This window comes from Chrysochloris asiatica, unplaced genomic scaffold (assembly GCF_000296735.1).
Source record: "Chrysochloris asiatica unplaced genomic scaffold, ChrAsi1.0 scaffold00144, whole genome shotgun sequence".
Lineage (NCBI taxonomy): Eukaryota > Metazoa > Chordata > Mammalia > Afrosoricida > Chrysochloridae > Chrysochloris > Chrysochloris asiatica.
The window spans coordinates 6,044,601-6,050,555 of NW_006408662.1; positions in this window are offsets into that span (position 1 = coordinate 6,044,601).

Consider the following 5,955-nt stretch of genomic DNA (forward strand, 5'->3'; position numbering starts at 1 on the left):
TATATTAAAAACCATTAATTGACATCTTTGTTTAATAAGTTTAATTCTTCTGTTTTCTCAGGAACAGTTTCTGTTCCATTTTATTTATTTATTTTTTTTGTCACCTGTAACTAGGCCATATTTTCCTGGGGATTTTTTTTCCTTCATGCTTCATAATTTTAAAAAGAAAACTGAACAGTTTCAATGCAAAGAAAAAAGGGAAAGAACAGAACAAAGAAAGCCTATAATCAATATTTTTATAAAGTTCCATGGATGAGTCTCATGATTAAAAGAGTTGGGGAATTACTTCCCAATGGCATTTTGGAAAACAGATATACATATAACTTATACTTGGGCAGAATTCTCCCTGAACAAAGCCTCCTTTCCCCTACCAACTCTCTCTCATCCCTTACTAAAAATTCTAATATCTTGGAAGAAAATAATTCCCAGGATATATTTTATGGGAGTGTGGACTAGGAGTGGGACTCGAGGTTGACCCCTTTGCCTGTGAAATATTACAACTCATTTTATTTGGAAGCAGGGGAGTGCCTGCCTCTCTCTGAATTCTGTCTCCCCTCAGTTGGAGAACCACAGTCATGATCCCTCATCTTGGGCTGACATAAACACAATAATCCTGTCTAGTCTACTTTGATCATGACATCAGGCAGAACTTCAGGCGACAATCTTGCTCCTCAACAGCAAGACCAAAGCCCAGAAAATGGCCTTCAATCCTACCCAAATGAAGAGCTGTGTAAGCCTAGGGCATTATGCCCTAATCCAGAGGTCTGTCTGATTTGAATTCCAATAGTGGATTTCTGAAAATTCTAATGTGATACCTTTAAATGCATAATCATTCCTTTTCAGTTCTTAGATGAAAGAAATGAGAAGTACTGCATATAAGGCTATGAATAAGGCAAAAATACAGACCAAAGAGAGGATATGATAAAGTTATGCCTGAACTTTATCAAATCACTTTTCTAAATTTTTTTATTATTATTAATTGGGTTCCAAGTTCAATCCTATACAGGTCAAGTTAATTCCTACTTAAACATTTGATAGTGAATAATCTACTGTGTCTGTCAATTTTAACTAAGCAATTTGTGTCTGAACAAAGACTAAGCCTAGGACATCTGGAAGGATTCTTTGGAAAAACAGAAGGACTTTGGGAACGGAGTGTTACACTGACTAGGCCTGGGTGAGGAAAAGCAACAGACATTGATTGAACTGTTTTTGATCACCCATTGCCTCAGTTCTAGTTAAGGGAGAGAGCTGACTCACACATGTGTATCTGAATCATTTATATAGCCCAATTCGTCTCAAAGGCTGTATAAACAGAAGTGATCACATTAACCTTTTCAACACTAGAAATAGAAGCACTTACCAGCTCTGTATATAGAAGAAGAAATGAGTAATTATCCTGAGGAATGAGCCACATAGAAGATGAGTAATTTTCCTGAGGTCAAAGAGGGGTTTGCTCTACATTTTAGAATTCTTCTCTTGCACACTTTAAAGCTTCTAAAAATGACCAACAATATGAGCAGGATCAGGGGACCATGACACAGCAGAGATTGGGGTTGTTGTTGTTGTTAGGTGCCATCGAGTCAGTACTGACTCATAGCAACCTTATGCACAGCAGAACAAAACACTGACCGATTCTGGGCCGACCTCACTATTGTTGCCATGCTTGAGCCCATTGATGCTGCCACTTTGCCAATCCGTCTCATTAGGGGTCTTCCTCTTTTTCTCTGACCCTCAACTTTACCAATATGATATCCTTCTTCAATGACTGGTCCCTTCTGACAATATGTCCGAAGTGTGAGAGATGAAGTTTGGCCATCCTGACCTCCAAGGAGCACTCTGGCTGCACTTCTTCCAAAACAGATATTCTCCTCCAACACCGTAACTCAAAAGCATCAATTTTTCTACAGTCTTTCTTAGTCACTGTCTGGTCTTCATATGCATATGAGGTTATTGAAAATACCATGGTTTGGTATTTTCACCTTAGTCTTCAAGCTGACATCTCTGCTCTTCAACACTTTAAAAAAGTCTTGTGCATCAGATTTGCCTAATGCAATATGTGACTGCTGCTTCCATGAGAATATGAAAATAAAGGTGATAAGTTTGAGGAAACAAACGCACCATCTTGATGACCAATATATAATACATTCTGTGCTATGTGTCTGTTGTTAAGTGCTGTAGAGTTGGTTCTGACCTATAATGACCCTATGTTGGGCTTCTAAGGAGTGTCTGGTGGATGAGAACCACCAACCTTGTGACTAATAGTCCAGTGCTTATCCTACAGTGCCATACCAGGACTCCTTTTATGTTATGTATTCCATATATATACATATATGTATATATATATTATATGAAGAACCTTGGTAACACGATAGGATAAGTACTGGACTGCTAAACATAAAGTTGGCAGTTCAAACCTATTAGTCACTCTTCAGGAGAGTGAGGAGATTTTCTTCTCCTACAAGGGGCCACTATGAGTTATAATAAACACAGTGGCAATGGAGTACATAGATAGATAGATAGATAGATAGATAGATAGATAGATAGATAGATAGAGTTTAAAACATAGAAAACTTCCATCATCTTTTAATTCTATCTTTCTATGAATTTTTGAAGCTGTTTATGTGTGTTTGTGGTTTTTGAAAAACAGGAAGGCAACAAGGCAGATGGCTTTCATAGGTGAATGTTTGACCAGACTGCTCAGCAACATATATAACAATCAGAGCAGAACTCAAGGGAACGGTGTCCAAGAAAAAAAAAAAAAAATTAAAGCCAATCTCAAAAAGTTGCATACTGTGGAATTCCATTTATATAATATCTTGAAATAATGCAATTATCAAGATGTGGAACAGATTAGTGGTTGACAAGGGCTGGAGGATGGAATGTAAAAGGTGGATATGGAATAGTCAGTTATGATGATGGAATGCTCTTTCTCTTGACTATTGTCATAAGAATCTAAAAGTGATAAAATTGCATAGAACTAAATTCACATGCACAGAAAAACCATTTTAACTGTGAAAACTGTGTAAACCTGGTAAGGTCTGAATAAAGTCAGCAGGTATCAATTATCATGGTCAATTTCCTGGTTGTGATATTGAACTGTAATTCTTCAAAATTTTACCATTTAGGGAAACTAGTTAAAGGGCAGACCAGATTTATCTGCATTATTCCTTACAAATGCAGATGAATGTACAATTGTCTCAAAATAAAACTTTTTTAATGAATATATTTAAGGAGATATTAAAAAGCAAATGGGACCTAATTGTAATTGTCACAACTGTAAAGGTAGAAGTTGTGTAACAAAAAGGGGAGTAGTTAATATTCCATTCCTGGAACAGCAGACCCTAGGACTATGGAGAGAGAGAAGAACATGAACTGAATTTGGGACCCTAACCAGAAAATTAGAGACACCAGGGATGGAGGCAGTGGTGATGACATAGAGAGATTGAGCAGCTAGGACTCTAGACTCATGGAAAGAGAAAGGCTGTGTGCTGGCAGCTAGGAGAATGGATTCCGAAATGTGCCCTTTGGTTATTTAAATGATTATATCCTGTGTGGTTTTTTTGTTTGTTTGTTTGTTTGCTACCAAAAAAAAAGAAAAGAAAAGAAACAAACAAGAGGAGGGAAGCGTTTCTTGATAAAAGAAATAATCTATGATAAGTTTTGGGAGGAGGAGGAAATGATACATGCACTAGAGGGTAGACACACATTGATATAGGTGACAGGGCAGACAATGTATAACCAGAGGGAGGTTGGCAGAGGAAATATGGGGGTAGCTGGAGACACAGGGAGGAATGCAGTGGTTAAAGTGAATAGAGGTGAAAGCACCTGTTGGTGCATGCAGGAAATTGTATATAAGGAAGCAAAATATATGACTTGCTGAATGTAAAACTGATGGTCTGTTCTGTAAACCTTCACTCAATTCACAATAAAAAGTTGAATTTTTTTTAAAAAAAAGCAAATAAAAACATCTATGAAAGAAATGTAGATAACGTATAAATACAAAGACTATCTAAAATACTTTTGAATACCTCAACGGACACATCAGGAGCCTTCTTGCTAGTCACTGAAATTCATTTAAATAAGAAGCTACAAACAGCCTAGTCCCAAGGCAGAGGGACAGGATGGCTATGACCTTAGTTCATGAGGGACAGACAGTTTTCCATGACATCATCAAACAGAAAAAAAGACATGAAGGGAAAAGCAAGGGAGAAGTGTTCCTGAGGTAGTTAGTGATGGTTTCTTTGTTACACAATTTTAAGCAGGAAGTTTGTTTTTTAAAAAAAGAGAGACTTAAAATTGTACATGAGTATTTAGACATATTTATAGTATCTGCCAAGGATCTCTCGTGATACAGTGGCTAAAGTACTCAACTGGGTCAGCAATTCAAACCCACCAATGACTCCAGGGAAGAAATACATGGTAATAGACTTCCATAAAGGTTTACAGCCCTGGAAACCATGCAAGATACTTCTGCTCAGTCCTACAGCGTCCCTATGAGTAGGAATCGGCTCTATGAAAGTTGATGTTAAGTGCCATAGAGTCAGTACCGGCCCATAGCAACCCTATGCACAAACGAAACGCTGCTCGATCCTGGGCCAACCTCACTATTGCTGTCATGCTTGAATCCATCGGTGCTGCCACTTTGCCAATCCATCTCGCTGGACGTCTTCCTCTTTCTCTCTGACCCTCCACCTTACCAAACATGATATTGTTCTCCAGTGACTGGTCCCTCCTGGCAATATGTCTGAAGGATGAGAGACGAAATTTGGTCATCCTGGCCTCCAAGGAGCACTCTGGCTGCACTTCTCCCAACACAGATCTGTTGGTTCTTTTAATAGCCCATGGTACTTTCAATATTCTCCTCCAACACCATAACTCAAATGCATCAATTCTTCTATGGTTTTCCTTATTCACTGTCCAGCTTTCACGTGTGTATGCAGTTATTGAAATCACCGTAGCTTGTGTCAAGTGCACCTTAGTCCTCACACTGATATATTTGCTCTTCAACACTTTAAAAAGGTTTTGTGCAGCAGATTTGTCTAACGCAAAACGTCGTTTGATTTCTTGAATGCTGTTTCCATGAGTGTTGATGGTTGTTCCAAAAAGAATGAAGTCCTTGACAACTTCAATCTTTTCTCCTTGATAAAGAATGTTGTTTACTGGCCCAGTGGTGAGGATTTTTGTTTTCTTTACATTGAGATGCAATCCATACTGAAGGCTATGGTCTTTGATCTTCATCAGTAAAGAGTCCAAGTTCTATGGCAGTAGGTTTATACTATTTGCCTGTACAACTATGTATAATGATTACACCAGAGCCTCACAATCATGGTTCATTAATTGTAGAATTACTGATGACCTATTGCAAAAATTGTGGTCCCAGCCATTCCTCCCATGGTCCTCTCTATTTAGCTAGGTTGGATAATTGCTTGCACTGGCCGTACAAACTCAGACACCATACTCAGAGTTACAAGGTTTATTAAGGAAGTTAACATGTTACAATGCAGAAATACTGAGGGCACAGTTGTTATAGTCAGAACAGCCTCTCCTCAGCTGTGCCCACAGGCAAGCCTCTCACTGTTAATCAATGTTAAAAAGCTCTTTAGGGCTGCTGATAAATACCCTCCAGGAAACACCACTCCACCATAAACCTCAGCCTGAAGGCACTCAGCTCTAGCTCCATGGATCAGCAAACCTAGCTCCCAAAATTAAGTACCAGTTGGCAAACTTCCTGCCCAAAGTCACTCAAATTTACGTGATCCGTGGGTTGGCAAGCCCACCACTCTGGCTTGTGCTCGTTCTTAATTCTGCTGCTGCTGCTCCTCTGCCACTCATCCAGGGTCTTAGTGATCTGTCCCTGGATCTGGGAGATTCAATGCACAGGAAGCTCTGAACCCAAGGGACGCACTCTACTTGTGGCTCTTCTTTGACACCAGTGAGATTCCACACTCTTGCTTC